The sequence below is a fragment of the Triturus cristatus genome, chromosome 5_1 (assembly GCF_964204655.1).
Source record: "Triturus cristatus chromosome 5_1, aTriCri1.1, whole genome shotgun sequence".
NCBI classification, from domain to species: domain Eukaryota; kingdom Metazoa; phylum Chordata; class Amphibia; order Caudata; family Salamandridae; genus Triturus; species Triturus cristatus.
In genome coordinates this window covers 808,064,241-808,083,042 of record NC_140587.1, presented here as the reverse complement: position 1 = coordinate 808,083,042, position 18,802 = coordinate 808,064,241, and the positions used below count along the sequence as shown (strand labels likewise).

The 18,802-nt window shown below is 39.4% G+C and overlaps 1 protein-coding gene across 2 annotated transcripts in view; it reads left to right on the top strand.

Annotated features, from left to right (window-relative positions):
• DLGAP1 (DLG associated protein 1) overlaps positions 1–18,802 on the top strand; it is a 1,292,753-nt gene that overhangs the window by 352,527 nt on the left and 921,424 nt on the right. For both annotated transcript variants that reach the window (XM_085605839.1, XM_085605838.1), the window contains exon 3: positions 14,382–14,510. The gene's annotated coding sequence lies outside the window, so the exon portion shown is untranslated. The remainder of the gene's footprint in view (positions 1–14,381; positions 14,511–18,802) is intronic.

Sequence of the window (18,802 nt, the reverse complement as noted above, 5' to 3'; positions counted from 1 at the left end):
ATATATATCATCCATTAAAAAATATATATATATATATATGTACACACACATAACTAAAAAAACAAAACTTCGAGGGGCGTTATAGTTAGGCACAGATTCTATCCACTCAAAATCATACAAATTCAGCAGTTATAGTTACCTGAGCTAACTATAACTTACGCCCCCGCAATGCACTGCTTATGACCTCACATGTTGCAACATATATTTATATATATCAATGTATATATATAGTATATGTATGTGTATATGTATATATATATATTTATATATATTCACTTAAAAAAACAAAGGTTACAGTGACGTTATAGTTAGGTTCAGATTTTCCACGCACAAAACCATAGAAATTCAACTGTTATAGTTATAGTTATTTCAAGTAACTATAACTCATGCCCTAAGGTAACTATAACTCCCACCCTGGCCATGCACAGTTTTCTCATCAATAATTTTACTGCAGATTTTACAGTGATATTGTTATGTTATGTTACATAGAATTTGTAGAGCGCACGTTCACCAAACGGTTTATTGGCGCTAGGAGAGACATGAGGCGGCAAAGGGACAGGAACTAGTTGTCATAAGCCTGAGAAAAGAGCCGAGTCTTCAGAAGTTTCCTGAATAAGGCATAGGTGGAGGCGGTTCTTATCTCCAGCGGGAGTGAATTCCAGAACTGCGGTGCCAGTACTCCAAGACGAGCGCCGCCCATTGTTTTACGTTTGAAAGTAGGGATGACTTGCAGGTTGTGATGGAGGGACCGGAGAAGCCGGTTGGGAACATAGCGTATGATTTTAGATGAAATGAAAGCTGGTGAGCTTCCGTACAGGGATTTGAAAATGGTGCACCCCAGTTTAAAAAGACCTCGTTTGGCCACAGGTAGCCAGTGAAGTTCCTTCAAAAGAGGCTGGATGTGATGCCATCTAGGCTGATGGAAGATCAACCTGGCCGCCTGATTCTGGACAAGTTGGAGGCGTCTAAGCTGATAAGCTGGGATGCCAACGTAAAGGCAGTTGGAGAAGTCCAGTCGGGAGACGACCAGGGCTAGGATTACCAAGGTCAAGGCTTCTTGAGAAAGGAATCTACTGATCTTTTTGATTCGGCGCAATTGGAAGAAGTCGGCTGAGACCACGGAGCTGATCTGGGCCTTCATCGATAGGTCGTTGCTGACTAGTATTCCAAGGCTCTTAGCGGAGCTAACTGGGATGGGGGGGTTGCCTAAGTGGGGAGGCCAAAAGTTAGAGTTCCATGGGTTAGCAGGGCCACCCGTGAGAATTAACTCAGTTTTATCAGGGTTAAGTTTCAGCTGGTTTCCATTCATCCATTCGCTGATAAATGTCATAGTATCCTGAAAGTGGTTTAGCGAAGAAGGGAGGATGCTGATATTGAAAATCAGCTGAAGGTCATCCGCATAATTGTAGGTTACAACTTCCCTGTCCCGAAGAGAAGAGATTAATGGGAGAAGATAAAGATTAAACAAAAGCGGGGAAAGGGAGGAGCCCTGAGGGACTCCACAGAAGAGTTTCCTCTTTTTAGACAAAAAATTGGCAAGACGAACTGATTGAAATCTATAGCTAAGGAAAGAGGAGAGCCAATCCAGAGCCCGCCACTGGATCCCGGCATTATTGACACGGTCCAAAAGGATGTTATGATCGACCGTGTCAAAAGCCGCGGACAGATCAAAGATGTCATAGAAGATGTCATGAGTGATGCATTATCTGGGGTAACTAGCGTGAGTTGTTGTTACCTTATGGAACAAGTCACATTTACTTGAAATAACTTTAACAGCTGAATTTCTATTTTTTTGTGCTTGTAAAATTTGAACCAAACTATAACATCCCTGCAACCTTTGTTTTTTTATGAATTTCCAAGGTTTAAAAAAAATTATATTTCTTAATTGTATCGTCCCTGTAACCTTTGGTTTTTTCAGTAAATTTCTATTTTTTTATCATTAAGAAAAATGCCCATCTCAATGTACGTTTGGGGGGGTGGAGTTGGACGCAGGGTCTGGCCTGGCATTGTGCTTTCCCACCCAAACGTGCTGCTTCTGTCCCATCTCTGCCTTGCCATTCATTGTCCAAGTCCATGCCCCTGCTCCCTCATTACAGCTCTGTGTGTCCATTGTTCTGCCACTGCCCTTCCTGCCTGCCATGAATAGTTAGCTTGCTGCTCCATCCCGCCTCCCTACCCTCTGTTGTCCGAGTCCATGGAGCAGCCCCTTCCCTCCTGCATGGTCCAATGTGCTGCTACTGCCCTCCATTTAGCTTGATGTTCTTGTCCACTCTTCCCAATTCTCTGCCCCATCAATGCCCTTGTGGTTAGCCTCTGTGCTTAGCTTGCTGCCCCTACCCTTTTCCTCCTCCCTCCGATGTCTGTGTGCTTGCCCCTGCTTCCTCCTTTTTGCTCACCCTGTTCTATGGACCTGCAACTGCCCCTACTATTTACTCTGAGTGTTCTGCTGAGCTGCCACTGTCCCACCCATCTGCTTAGAATGGTCAGATGACTGCCACCTGTCCCTGCCACCTCCACCCTGCCTGTCCAAGTTCCATGCCCCTATTCCCTCCCAACTGTCCTCCATGGTTCATTTTGCTGATACTCCCTTCTGCCCTCCATGCTCTGCTGTGCTGCAAAGTCACCTCCTACCTATCCCACGGCGTCTATTGTGAAGCCTATTCCCCTGCCCTCTCTTGCCTGTGTGCAGCCCCACCCCATTTGTTCTGTCCTCCATGGTCCTTTGTGCATACCCTGGCCCACTCCCTTTTGCCCACCATGGTGGTTGTGCTGCCACTAACCCTCTTGCTTCCCATGCATGGCCTTCTGTGCTGCCACAGCCCCTCCAACCTTCTCTGTGTGGTCAGCCTCCTGCTCCTGACCCCCTCCCACTCTCTCACCTTCCCTTTGTTGTCTGTGTGTATGCCATTATAGTCTCACTGTTGCCCTTCATGGTGTATTGTGCTTCTAGTACCCATCCTGCATGCACCCCTTGATCAGCTTGCTGCTCCAGCCCAGCCCCCTTGCCCCTGCCCTCCATTTTCCATGTGCTGGCTCCTGTCCCTTCCCTCCTGCCTTGTCTTTTGTCGTGCCCCTGCCCCCTCCCTCCTGCCCTTCATGGTCTGTTATGCTGCAACCGTCCTCTTGTCTTTCCAGTATTGTCAGCTTGCTGCCCTTGCCTCTTTCCCGTCTGCTTTCTATTGTCCATGTGCATGTTCCTGTCTCCTCCCTATTGCTTTCCATGGTCCATTGTGCTGCACTGCCATCCTGCTGTCCCTGTGTGGTGTATTCTGATGCAACAACCCGTGACGCCTGCGCTGTAAGGTCAGTTTGGTGCTCCTGCCCATCTTCCTCCTGCCCTCTGTTATCCAAGTCCATGTCCTTACCCCATTCCTCCTCACATCAGTGATCCAATATACCATACTTGCTAACATTTTGAACTTGGTAAGAATTGATTTTCCCCATTTTCTTACATTGACAAAGAGCAGATTTCGGGCAGGACACAGATAAAATGCATCCCTTTTGGGCTTAAAAACACAGGGAGTCTCCTGACTGATTCGGGTCTGTTGACATGAATGGTTGTTCTTCCACTGCCTCTTCCCTCTGCCTTCAATGGTCAAGTATAGCCCCACAGCCTCCCTTGACTGTCCTGCATGGCTGGTTCGTTGCCCCTGCCCCCCTTTCTCCTGCCTTCCTTGGTCCTTTGTGCTGCCATTGCTCCTCCCACCTGCCCAGCATGGTCAACTTGTTGCCTCTGCAACTTCCTCCCTGCCCTTAATTATCTGAGTCCTTGCCACTGACATCTACCTCCCCACAGTATTCTATTGAACAACTGGATTGCTTACATTCTATGTTTATTACACAAGTGTGGCACACCTGACGTCATCTTGATGTAATCAAAACTGTAATACCTAAAGCATTTCCTTTAGAAATTATAAAAATGAGAGGAGCTTATTCCCATAGAATTTATAGTGTGTGCTCTAAAAAAACTAAAAAGAGTGCATATTTTCTAAGTTTTCAAATAGCGACAAAGCACTTTCAAATTATGTGCTTTCTTGATGTTTTTTATCTAGTTGGTCGCTTGATTATATGTTGCACTTAGGGGAGAGAATGTGGTGTTACAGCCAGAGCTGCAGAATTTGCAACTGGGGAACCAGGTCTGAGTTTCAGCGTCAGCTCGACATCCTATGATTGTGGGCAAATCACTTAATCTCCCCATGCCTAAATCCTAAAAGGAATATGTCCTTATGTAATCTATCTAATTCTCATTTAAAGCACTCCAATACCTTGGTGTCGAGTCTGCACTATATAAAACTGCAAAAAGACAAATAAATTAAGTGTTTTGCACACTTCTGTCAGTGGGCTATACTTGGGCTAGATTTGGGTGATATGTTTGCTACATTTGAGCTCTTTCCTCTCTGGTGGCCATCTTGGTAGACTTATTTGTTATTATGCTCCCTAAGCTACTCATATACTGCAGTATCCTCAATAGAAATGCTTTCAGTTTTCCACTTCGATTGTATTAAAATGGCAAATGATAATTTAAGTGAAAGGAGCGTCTTCTCAGTATCACAAGCTGTATCAATCCATAATTCATTAATGTCCAAAGAACAATCGACAGGCCAGGTTCCAAATATAGAGACATTTTTTTCACTTTAATTCCAGTAATTTCAACAAAACATTTTCATGTTCACTATACAACGATCTTGACAGCCTACACATTTCGTCCTTTGCTGGATGTCATCAGGGCTGCAATGAAAAAAATATACAAATCAACACTCATTCAATACATAAAAAACAATTTGATAACTTGATTATGTAAATACCTGCCTATCTCCATTCTATGCTTCATAACCCAGGATCCTAACATTAGATACTTCAGACAAAGTAGTATATATTTTCTTTATACAAAAAATTATGTATTATTTGTTTATACATGTTAATTCATTTGTACAAATAATATCCAGATCAATAATGTCTCTATACCTTTACGCTGCTAAACGTATTTGAGTACCCAGTATCTTGCACTCAGTTCTTTATTGGATTGTTTTATCCTAACGTTATTATTACTAATGAGGTAAACCTTGTTCAATAAACCTTATTTACAAAACCTAACTGGAATCTTTAGTCCATTTTTATTTTTACTCAAGAAATCAATTAAATAGATGAGGGGCATACCTAAATTTAAGTTCTGCACTGCACTCGTTTGCTCCTTATCGTTGTGACCTCTTTTTTCTCTGACAGTTTTTAACTCATGAATATCCAATTTCTAAAAGTAAAATATGACATCAATTAATTATTAACACATTCATTCTACTTGACCTAATTCCTCTCCCTATTGCTATCAACACACCTACCTAATTTGTCTAATTTTTCTGTTTTAGTTGTATTTTCTATTACTCAGTTCAGCCCTGTTCCTCACTGTATTAGAGTCCAACGTGGTAGTATATATATTTTTCACACACAACTTGATAATCTTCTTATACAAAAACACTAGAACAGAAGAAATTGGTCCTCGTGAGTACCCTATGTTCATCCAAAATTCCAAAGAGATTCATATTGTCTAACCCAAACAATATATATTGTAGTGGTACATACCTTCTACAAATAACTTTATTCATCCTGAATATCTAATTTTCAAAATCCTCAATCACAATCCTTGTTATTATTTAAATTATAAATCTGTATCCAAAAGACAAGAAAAGAAAAGAACCATTCTCAAAACACTCATATAGTTTCACTGCTCGTCAATAAACCAGCAGTCATCTAGGCAACTGTCTCTAGGGATAATCTGTACTATTTTGCCGTTTAGAACTGTCATATATTAAGTAAAAAGAAACCCCTGGGCTGATGCAGTAAGACTGATTCACACTTAGTTTCACGATCGCTACTAAGTACGCCTCTCCCTCTGAAAAACAGTTAACAGCAATATGCTGAATTAATATGCCCTTTCCAACTTAAGCGTGTTCAGCAAAAAGAAGAAGGTTTCAAGAAACCTTCAACTGCTTACCCGTAAATGCCGCCACGCGCTAGTGTCCACTAACAGCCGGTCCGATAAATCCTGCTGTCGTCGAACACTTCGCTCTATTCTCCTTTTAAATGTTATACGGACCAATCGGTAAATGTATTTGACTATATATATTTTTTGTGCAGCCAAAGTAGAAACACGGGGGGACTTGCTTGACTGGAAATCGGTGATTATTTTTCCATGTTTTTATTCCTGCGTGTGGATTGCACCAAAAGCGATTAAAAAGTGAAACTTTATGAAACTTGAATAAATGGATTATTAGCAGAAAGTTGGAACACAGGCGCAAAAAAGTAGCGCATGTCAGCAGTGCGGCTGAGGGTGGGGCGACATGCGCCCCACACTTTGAAATATGTGTTCATATTCGCAGTGTCGATTGGGCAAGGCACTTACTCCAGCAACGCACGCATTCTCGTGATGAAAGACAAGTATAGTCTGGATGAAACAGGTGTGCATCCTACACCCCCATTGATCATTAATAATCAATTGATGTCATATTTTACTTTTAGAGATTGGATATTAATGAGTTAAAAACTGTCAGAGAAAAAAGAGCTCACAACGTTAAGGAGCAAACGAGTGCAGAACTTAAATTTAGGTATGTCCCTCATCTATTTAATTAATTTCTTGAGTAAACAAAATAAAATGGACTAAAGAGTCCGGTCAGATTTTGTAAATAAGGTTTATTGAACAAGGTTTACCTCATTAGTAATAATAACATTAGGATAAAACAATCCAATAAAGAACTGAGTGCATGATACTGGGTACTCAAATACGTTTAGCTGCGTAAAAGTATAGAGACATTATTGATCTGGATATTATTTGTACAAATGAATTAACATGTATAAACAAATAATACATTATTTTTGTATAAAGAAATGATATACTACTTTGTCTGAAGTATCTAATGTTAGGATCTTGGGTTATGAAGCATAGAATGGAGATAGGGAGGTCTTTACATAATCAAGTTATCAAATTGTTTTTTATTTATTTATTTATAAAGTTTTATATAGCGCGAACTATTGTATTGTATTGTATTGTATTGAATGAGTGTTGATTTGTATATTTTTTTCATTGCAGCCCTGATGACGTCCAGCAAAGGACGAAACGCATAGGCTGTCAAGTTCGTTGTATAGTGAACATGAAAATGTTTTGTTGAAATTACTGGAATTAACGTGAAAACATTTTCTTTATATTTGGAACCTGGCCTGTCGATTGTTCTTTGGACATTTATGAATTATGGATTGATACAGCTTGTGATATCACCCATCACTGATGTTGCATTATGTTACAGTGTTTTAAAATGGCGGTCAGATGTACCACACTTTTGGCATAAATTCAGAATGATAGCACTCTAGCTGAACATCAGAACTCTGAAGTAAACTGCTGATCACCAGGGAGTTAACAGGCAGTCTGCTGCTGGTGTTGAAAGGGTATGTTTCAGTCTACATGTCAGAATGTTTTAATGAAATAGAAGAGGAAGATATTTAAGATCTCACTTTAAGCGTTTCCTAATTTTTCTTTCTAAAGCACTAACCATAATTTCTATGAAAAAAGAAATCCCTAATTTTGTTCCTTTCTAAATGAAATGTTTTAAGTTTTACCAGTTTCATTCAATCCAGATCACTTCAGGTGTTCCACACGTTTGTGATAAGTAACACTGTTAGCGCTCTAGTTGTGCTTTAGAACACTCTGGGAGTATGCAGTAGAACACAAGGGAATTAACTGACAGGCTGCTCCTGTTGGAAGTACATGGTTTACTGAGAATGTGAGACTTCATTCTTATATGGCTAAGAAACATAATGTGAATTTACAGAAAATATGCTCTCACTTTAGTTTCTGGAGCCTCTTCTATAACCTCCAAGGTAAAATCATGAGAAAACTGTTTTTCTCAAACATGATTCTTTAAATCCCAGCAGAAGGCTTTTTCACAGAGTAAAATCACCTCAGCAACAGATGATTTATATTGTAACTAAAACCTGTTATCACCCTTTATACGTTCTCCTTTTTGTGTCCCTCAAAACATTGCCATTCACTACAATGCATTTGAATGGGGTGTCATAATGCATATTGGTCCCAAGATGGCTGCCATCACTTTCTGGTTGAAGTGCTGACAGCAAATCAGATCTCACCATGAGATCTGTGCTTAGGCTCCTCCCAGATATACACATTTGGATTTCCTTTAATTTCTTGAAAACTATTAAACAGATTTACACTAAATAACAAAAAATGTGATCTGCAGAACAAAATCTACCTTTCTCCTAAATTTGGTGTCATTCCATTAAGCGTTTTGGGCGGCAGCCGTGTCCAGTGCTCTATGGGAATTAATATGGGAAATGCACTTTTTTTGCCCTCCCCTCTTTTTCTCGGACCCCACTTGACGGATCACCCCAAAACTTTCCATGCACAACTAGCAAGATTCATCAAATGATGGCACAGATATAGGCAAGTCAAAAAATGTTTCTCTTATGTAAACATGGTCCTAACTATAACTACCTACTGGCGGTAGTATATATATATATATATATATATATATATATATATATATATATATATATATATATATATATATATATATATATATATTTATATATATTCATTAAAAAACCATAGGTTTCACACATGTTATAGTTAGCTGGACATTTCACTCGTAAAAAACCAATGAAATTCCCCCGTTATAGTTAGTGCAGGCAACTATAACTCACACGACCGCAATCCTCTGCTGATGACGTCAGATATTACATCACTGTATTTAGACACTTATTTACCCATGTCTTCTTCCATTAATCTTTAGCTATACATATATTACAAATATTTATTTTTCATAAAGACACATATGTCATCAAAATCGCTCGGTGCGCGCACCGTGCGCGCACAGTGCGCTTCGCTCACCGTGCGCGCGCTGTGGGCGCTCGGTGCGCTTCGCGCACCGAGTGCCCACTGTTCGCAGTGCGTGCCGTGCGCGCGTGGTGCGCGCACCTCGCCATTTTAAAAAAAAAGTTTTTTCTCCCTTGGGGGTCCTTCTGTGACCCCCTGACCAAGGCTAGGGGGTCAGGAATTGTCCACTCTGCCCCCTTTTCACGTTCTCCACCTTTTTTTTTTCACCCCCTCAGACTGCGAGAGACAAAATGGCGGCCGACTCTTCCTGGTTTCGACCGATTCGAATGTTTACCGACATCTAAACAACCAATCAGAATTGCGCTCGCGCACGGCAGGGTGCGCGCACCGTGCGCGCACGGTGCGCGCGTATAGATATTGATATGCTTTTAAATGCTATTTTCTCAGGAAATACTGAACAGATTTACACCAGACCTGCAAAAGGCACTTCCTTGACCTTATGGCTACCTCTCTGCCAAATTTCACGTAATTCTGTTCAGCCGTTCGGGCTGTAGCTGCGACTAAAGGTCCTATGGAAAAATGCATGGGGAAAACGCGTTTTGGGCCCCCCCCTTTTTCTCGGCCCCCGCTTGACGAATCACCCCGAGACTTTCAGGGTAGGAGCTGAGCGAAGCGACCCATTCGTTTTGGAAATTTCGCGAGGATTCGTCAACCGGCGCCAAAGTTATTCAAAATAGAATTTTGAGATTTCCTATGGGAACTAGGTTGTAACTATAACTATCTACTGGCGACCGCCAGTAGATAATATATATATATATATATATATAAATATATATATATAGATATATAGATATATATATATATATATATATATATATATATATATATATATATATATATTGCACAGAAGTTCCTCTCCACAAATCCACGGAAAAGAAGACGAGCCACACCAGTCTTGCTAGAAAAGTGTAAGTTTATTTTACACAAGGGGCAGAAGACGCGTTTCGACTGACACGCAGACTTGGTCACATGATCTTTCTGGTGAACCAGGAAGTATATAATACATTTGTGATTTCAGCACGTCACAGCGTGCATTGGGTGAAAGTGAAAACAGACTTAGTCGGACCTGGGAAAATAACAGCAATTATGCAGTGTCGTAGGAGTTTCTCAACTATAGTAGTTCATGGACAAAGATAATTATACAATTGTATTATCGACCCATACTATCATTAATTTCAAATTAATTGTGGGAACAATAATAAAACAAAAATCTCAGAAAAGTAAAACGCTGCACTCAGAGCTTACTACATTGCATGAATATAGAGCAAAATAAATTGGTATTCCTGAGGTACTAAACAGTGATGGTCAGTGCACAACAATCAAGGTTTGTTTCGCATTTGGGGAGAGTTCTTACGTGATGGTTAACGTACAACATGATCAGATCAATGCTAAACCATTTCAGTGCTAGCAAAATGAATTCAGGTATAGTACCATGAAAATTCGTCTTATATTAGCTCTACGTGTCTATCTCTAAAAAATAAAAATAAATATAAATATAAAGGGGCATCGTAGGGGTATAGTACCCTCATATTAGCATAGTGTATATCAATCCAGTGATAGATGTGCGCATATCAGGAACCTTATCAATACGTCATATCCGTGACTATTCGTAGTGAACTTGTCTATCCGTGAGCCCCCAAGCTGCAGAAACAACAATAAAAAAGATAATAATATATTAGTGCTTTGACACATACTGAACATATAACAATCATGTTACATTGACCAAACAGGGTAAAGCAATTCGTCTCTGGTTTATATATTGTCCATTATATCCTACACAACGGAAACAAAACCCAGGAGGACCAAACCACAAGGGGTATACAAGTGAAATTCAAAATTGAATGCATAAAATATACATATGTATAACAGGTTTCACAAAAGGGGGTCAAGCCTGGCTAAAAACATACAAAGATTCCTTACAGATGTGAATACATTTCTTCATCATTATTGAGCCCTATTGGAAAAGGCTGCCCGTCTGCAATATGAAGCGAGATTCTAGTCTCCTAAGGGACTGCATTCTGTTGCCACCCCTAGGATGCTTCGGCACACTGTCAAGCGCAAAAAACTTTGCTTTTGTCCAATCACTGGAATGGTGTTCCCTGAAATGTCTGGCGGTGCTGTAACTGAGATCTTGGTTGGTGATTGCTTGCCAATGTTCCAAGATACGTTTCTTAACTGGAAACGTAGTTGATCCTACATACCACTTGGGGCAGGGACAGGTGATGGCATATACAACATAGTCAGTATTGCAGTGGATCAGTTTTGGGATCCTCCACAACTTCCCTGTCTTCTGTAGGGTGACCTCTCTGACATCCTCAGAGTGACTGCATGCTTTACATTTCTTGCATCGTTTGAAACCCTTACCTTGTTCTAACCAGGTCCCTTTCTTAGGTTTGAAATGGCTGCCAATATATATATATATATATATATATATATATATATTTTACTAGAAATAAATACTAAAAAAAAAAAAAATGAGCTGAGACCCATTAGGGATACCCTTATTTAATACAGTTTCTTAATGGATTCAATATCTTCTCGCATAAAATAGCACACCAATGTTTTCGAGGAAAATCAGATTGGTCTTTAGATGTATTGTCAGCTTAGATTATCTTCTGACTTTTCCACTGGATGCACTTAGTTGTTTTACTCCTCAAGTTGCTTAGTTTAGTATGAGAGTGCTGTATAAATACCCTAACTCACTCTTGTAGTGCAATGACTACAAATTCACATTTAGAAATTAGCTTATCTATTTTTCTTGTGGGTATTCATTTTGTCTAATTTACCATTTGCTTTTGTAGATCAGTCTCCTTTTAAGATCAATTTTATCATATTTTAATTCATTGAAATATTCATTTTTGGCTTTCCTTAAGGGAGCAACATATCCAATCACATCTAATAATGTGGGTACTATTGCCATCTTTGTAATGTTTACTTAGCACTAAAAGATACATTTAGTACACAATCAGATTGTTAATGGAGTAGAGATAGTTTCAATTCAATTCAATTCCAGCTTTATTTCGACTTATTTGTCATAAAAGCAACATACATAGATATTAAAAACATGTACAATACACAGTCCAGATTCCAGGCAATAAGTGTGTAGATCAATCACAATAAATTCTATCACAGCTATGCTAAAAACAATATAAATTAGTTAAAAGACAGATAATATTTAAAAAATTATTATAATATATTTAGGAAAGGGGAAGGAAATAAAATTCATGGTGTCTAACCAAGCAAGAAGGTTATATAACCAGCCTTTGAATATTATAGCTTACATCCTTTCTGGTTCCTTATAAGATATACATTGAATAGGAATCTACTTAAGATGAACACTATTGGTTGTGAAGTATTTGACTTGAGTGTACGTTCTGCCTCTTTGAAAAATCTAAACCCCATGTTTTTACACAAGGGTTTAATCCATCGATCCCTTGGCTTTTTATAAACTGGGCAGAAAAACAGTACGTGAGCATCATTTTCTTTTGCTTCTTGTGAGCAAAGGGTACACAATCCTCTATCATCTTCATTGCCCCTCCAACTACTAGTATTTGCAGAAATCTGCAGGACCCCATATCTGAATTGTAAATACAGTGTTTTAGCTAATGGTGGTCTTATCTCGTCCATAAATTGTTCGAATACAGGAGTATCCTTAATGGACAAGAATTTCTGCGTCAATATACCTAGTGTGGAGCTAGAGGATACTTCATTCTTTACGTATACCCAAAAAGCAGATTTCAATAGTTTTTTTGAGATTGGTAACATGTTCTGGGGGTTTTCCCAAAAATGGGAGAACCCAAGCTTTCTAAACCACTGGGAAATATGTTTTAACCAGGGAATATTTTTATATTCATCAATCCTAATTATTTCTAACAGTCCATTCTTCTAGTCACTCAGCTCAGGGGTTGTCCATAGTCTAATCCAATAGAGTAGTGGCCTTAATGTGGCTTGATGGTCAGTCCTTTTAAGGTTAATATCCATGAACACTGGAGTTATCGGTGTTCTTAATGGTATTTTGAGTAGCCTGCGTATGAAGATATTCTCTTCCTTCCTAAAAGTGTTGTTGCAGGAGTAACCCCAGACCTCAGCGCCGTATAGTGCTGCCGATTGGGCCTTTGCTTTAAATAATTCTAGTGCCGGCGTAATTGCTTTAGATTGACTACTGCCGTGCACCTTTAGGATAGGCATTAGATTTTGTTTCAAAGTTAATTTACTTTTTTCCAATTGCCCTTTCCAATGAGGCATACTATCCAGCATGATGCCCAGGTAATTAAAACTCTCCACATATTCCAATTTCTGATTATTTAAGGCCAAATTCTTTCTAAAGGATTTCTGAGGATTTATGGACATATATTTTGTTTTAGATGAGTTTATTTCTAACCCCTTCTCCACACAATAGTTGTTAAAAGTGTTTACTAGGTTTTGTAAGCCTTGCGGAGTTTGCGAGATGAGGATTGTGTCATCAGCAAAAAATACCTCAAAGCTCGTTACATTTCGGCAGGTCAAACCTGACAAAATTAGCAGGTGAAAAACATAAAGTATTTACCGTATCATGCGGATTGTGGTGTGTCAAAAACATAAACTTGTAACAGGTGCTATTTATTGCACCCGATAAATTACGTACCCCATGGTCTCATACTCCATGGTATCATTATTTATCAGGTGTGCTAAAAAGCACCTACTCGTGATCAGGGCCTATGACCGTGATTCATGATTTGTTACAACGGAGCTCCACACGATCCCAAACCTGGCATCTCAAAATCTTTATATCTTTCTTGTCTTATTTTTCTCTTATTAGTTCTTCCATAAATATGTACCTCATTCTAATCTTGACAATTATTTTCCAGGAATAAATAATTGATAAGCTATCAGGTTGCTCCCGTCCAGAGCATTACAAATATTTCTGGAAATTACAGGGCCATCTGCTGGTAGTTCCCACACTACCAGTTAATGCCAAACTGTCAATCAATCAGGGATTTATAGAGCGCACTACTCACCCGTAAGGGTCTCAAGGCGCTGGGGGAGGGGGTTCGGGCAGCTCTGAGATCATCCAGGTCTTGAGGTCCTTTCTGAAGGCTTGCAGTGTCGGCTTCGTCTGATGCTGAGGGGGAGTTCGTTCCAGGTCTTGGCCGTGATGTAGGAGAAGGTGTCACTTCTATCCTTTTGATGATGGGGAATTTTATGGTAATGGCTCGTGAAAACTGTGTTCCCACTGGTGATGTTCCCAATTTTGGGGTGAAGTTTTAAAAATATCAGAAGTGACTGCCAGTAATTTTAAATTCCTGAGTAGTCATTCCACCTCATTTACCGTAGTGTTTAACCTCAGGGTCTTCAATAAAATAAATGAAGTGTTTTGTGCATGGATAAGTGTAGTCTAATGCAAAAATGCATTTCTGCAGCTTACTCTGGCAAAATCATCTTAGTAAAAAGTCTTTGTAATCTCATATTTATTCACAGTACAATTTTGCCTTATTCTTTGCAGTTGATCGAATAAAAAGTATCAAGACCTGGAGACATTTTAAATGAATTGCAGCAAAGAGCGGGGACAACGTTATGCCCCCTTTTCAACATAGCACAGCAAATGCCTTTAAAAATCTGCAATGTGACACAGGTATGTAACAACACCTCTTTGCTTTCAGTTTATAAAACAGTTGAAGTTTATGGTTTATGGTTTTAAATCCTAGATTCAGAAGCATATTTACTCACGGTTTTAAATGTATGCATTGTTGTTTCTTAATTTTGTATTAAGGGGGTGTAATGTAGTACAAATAAAATGTAGATGCTTCCTTAAAGGTTTGTGAATCTGGGCTAGACTGATCCCATCAGAAGCAGGGTCAAGACTGATTTGCATATGGCTGTGTCCAAACTGGGGTGGTATAGTGAGCAAAAGAACAATGGATTAAACCCAGATTTGTGACTAGGGGTGAGTGGTTGAAAAGTTCCATCATCTTGTTGTGTTTGCATCATGGCATAAAAGCCATGTAAAATCTATCCATCTATGGCGGTAGTACATGTGAGCACTTGCGGAAAACATCAAATCAATGGTTTTCACTCAATGTGTATGTGTACGTATGATGAAAAGGATATATGTTAGGAGTTGTCTTCATGAAAATGATGAGCTTTATTTTGTAAAATTGAGTTTACTTTTCCAAAATGAAAGCTTGAGTTGGAAGGTTCATGTGTATTTTCTTAATCTGGGCAGCCGTTGTTTAGGAACACTATGATTATTTGGCCATATGGTTAAAGACGGTGCCTGATTGATGACCACTACTATTTTCTGAAACTCTTGTCTGGTATAAGCAGTCTGCTCTCTGACCAGTGAGGCCTCCATGTCCTGAGCGACAGCCTGACTGTATTAGCCTGTAAAATATGTCGAGCTCAACTATATGATGAATTCAAAGATTTAAGTATTTAACATTTTTTTACACCGCCCCTTCCACAAAAGTATTGTAGAGAATCTATTTGGAATGGAGGGAAATGAAGAAGTGTAGTCAGCCGCTATAACAAACGATTGATAGGCCGGGAAATTGCATTTTCTGATCTGCTTTTTTCACCTATGTCTTTTGAGTCAATTAGGGAAAAGGTGTTGAAAATGCACACTTCTGGGGATGGTCAGGCATGCTTAGCAGGCCATGAAAGCACATGTATTTTTCACGAGTGCCTGTTAAGAACAATGGCTTTTTGGCAAATGTTTGTGAATTGTGCTGTAAAATGCTCTGCTTGGCCCATTTCTGACAATTTCTTGAGCAGAGAGCCCTTCTGAACGGTCATGTGAGTGAGGCTTTCTTTAACTCGCTCCATTGAGTAGTAGTGATTAGGCCTCACCACTTTCAAAGATCGCATAGTGTAGCTTGTGTTGTTGTGCGTTGTTGATTGTTCAGGATATATAAATGTCTTTGCGTGGAATTATGATGCCTTTTTTCTAAAAAAAAAAAAACAACACCTTAACGTTTCTATTTCAGTAATTTTGAAAAAAAAAATCAGTTGATGCAGTCTGCACCCACTGTATCATTAACTACATGCAAAACGTTTGTATTATATGAGTAACAGTGAAAAAGTGTACATTTAATAGCACACATTTAATAGCACAGCATTGTGAAAATATGTATTTTCCATATTTGTTGATTGCTTGTACATGTTTGGCACATGGTCTATTTACTTTGTACATGTTTTTTGACTTTTGAGAAAAAGGGATATGGTAGAAATGAAGATTCATTTAGGTAACTGCAAATTAATTGGTTTAAATGGATTCGCTAGGTACATTCCTAGGTATGAATGTAATTAATTCTGTCAAATGTATGTTGATTATAATTAATGTAAATAGATTTGTGCTGTTTTCTATGTGTTCCACATAGTTAATGAAGAGAGCATCAAATAAGCTTCCCAGTGTAATGTCCTTTTCACCGTGACCCAATGTTTGGCTTTGTGAAGCGCCGTATGTGGTATTTTTCATATACTCACAGACTAAGACGTTGGACCCTAATCTTAGCTAAGTCTTGAATATGTTCAAGGTGTTATGATCAAGAGTTTGATTCAGTCATGAGAATAGTTCATATATTTATTTTATTTATTTATTTAAAGTTTTGTATAGCGCGAACATTACCCCAGAGGGTGTCGGAGCGCTTTACATACGAGTTGCGGAAGACATAGGCAGATAGCTGTGGGAGAAAAGTAGAGATATATACATCAGGTACACAATGACATATTAGAGGGCGACATTGGGGCCTTACCAATTGCCAGGTAGCCGATCAATCGGCTGAATAAGATAGGATACAAAAGGAGAAAAGCTTCTAATTCAGCGCAGTGCTCAACAGTAGAGCTTTTACTTCTCTTTTGAAGGCAAGTGTTGAAGGAATCAGTCTTGTTTGCACAGGTAGGGAGTTCCAGATTCTCGGGGCAATACCAGAGAATGTACGATTGTAGGTTTTTATTTTTTTAAATTTCTTCAGCTTGAGCAGCAATGTACTGGAGCTCCTTGAGGAACGGAAGCCACCCGATAGTTCGAGCTCATTTGCCAGGTATAGAGGAGTGTTGAAGTGTAGTGCTCTATGGGTCATACAAGCAATTTTTTATTGAATCCTTGACTCAAACGGAAGCCAGTTGAGATATTTCAGGTCCGGAGAGATGTGGTTGGTTTCCTTGAAACCAGTGATGAGCCTAGTTGCAGCATTCCGAGATGCTCTGAGGGGGGCTAATCTGAGTTTCGGTAGCCCGCATAGAGTGGCACTGGAGTATTCTAGTCTTGAGATGACTAGTGCTTGCACCGCAGATTTGAAGTCATCTTGGGGAAGGTAGGGTTTGAGTTTTCTTAGGATGCTCAGTTGAAAGTTCGCTCCTTTGATAGATGCTCTGATGTGATCTTGCATGTTTAGGTTCTTATCTAGCACAATTCCCAGTGATTTTGTGGAGTCAATGATGTGTGGTGTGCAGTTGAGAGCGGAGAGGTTTTTCAGATACTTATCAACAATGGGGGTTTGCCTAGTGGGTGAAATGAGTAGGAATTCCATTTTAAGGGCATTTAGTTTGAGGTGGTTGGAGGTTAGCCAATTTAGGGTTTGTGCAGGGTTCCATTGAGTGTCTTGATATCTTCAGGGGAAGAGATTTTCATGTACAGTTGAGTGTCATCCGCATACATATGATATTGAATGTTAGATGCTTTGAGGATAACAGTAAGTGGTTCAATTAAAAGGTTGAAGAGCGTGGGGGAGAGCGAGGACCCTTGGAGCACCCCCAGTGTGCATATAGATATGTGTATGTCAGCTTTGGTGAAATTTGTACTCTAAGAAGGAGGGGCGTACTGGGGGAGGTCAACATGGCTGGTGCCTGAAGCGAGAGCTCTCACCCTGGCTAGATAATCTGCCTTCCACCCTTGCCATCGGAGGATCAGCAGCCACAAGCTTAGTGGAGAAGACCTGCTGACCTGCTGGACGCTCGAGGCTGTGATTTGATTCGCCCGAGCCACACCGCTGGACTCTCCCATACCAGCAATAACAGAGATGGTCCCCCCTCACCAAAGGGACAGGTCACCAAAAGCGACTATCTAGTCAAAAGGAATTTTCCCTTTGGGTTTATTGATCAATCAGCCACCGATTTCATACTCTTATCACAAATCCATAATTCATTCAAATGCACCCCCAATATCACTAAAATAGTACCACAGAAACAAATATATAAAAAACGATTGTGCTTTATTCATAAAAACCTTTAATCAATAATACGAATCAATCCATATATGCAAATAGTTGTGCAGTCAAGCTACCCTCCTTCAAGAGCAGGAATTCTTTTCATCAAGGCAATAACCATAAAACCTCGTTCCTATACAGAAAAGAGAAGATCACATTTCCCTTAATTTCTTAGAGACAACAGTTCAAACAACAGTACACAGGCATTTCATAGATCAAATACATAAAAACAGACACATGAATAAAAACATAAACAGGGAGAATGCATTAGAGAATCACATTTGTCTTGTTTTAGTCACTAATCGATTATGGTCATTGGTCAAGGTGCAAAGTATCATCAAATCATTAATATCTACTATGTCACTCAATGCCTAATCGATTTAGTACTTAACGTTTTTGCATCGAGGTGTTTTGGTGAATTCTTACTGTTCACAACCACCTTCTTCAGTATAAATAGATGTCTCTCGCCATTACAAAGTTTATTTGTCTATATAAAAAGACATAAAACATAAAACCAATAATAAGACCAATATATTCTATTACATATGACCATAAATGTCAGCCCTAGCATACTGTGTTCATACTAGTATCCCTCTTCCATAACCAGGTAACCACATCCTAATGATTTGGGGTTATCCTGTACTCCTTCTCATCCAATCCCTCACATTCAGTCATTTTATTCTTCAACCACTCTTTTGTTATATTTTATCTAATAATTTTC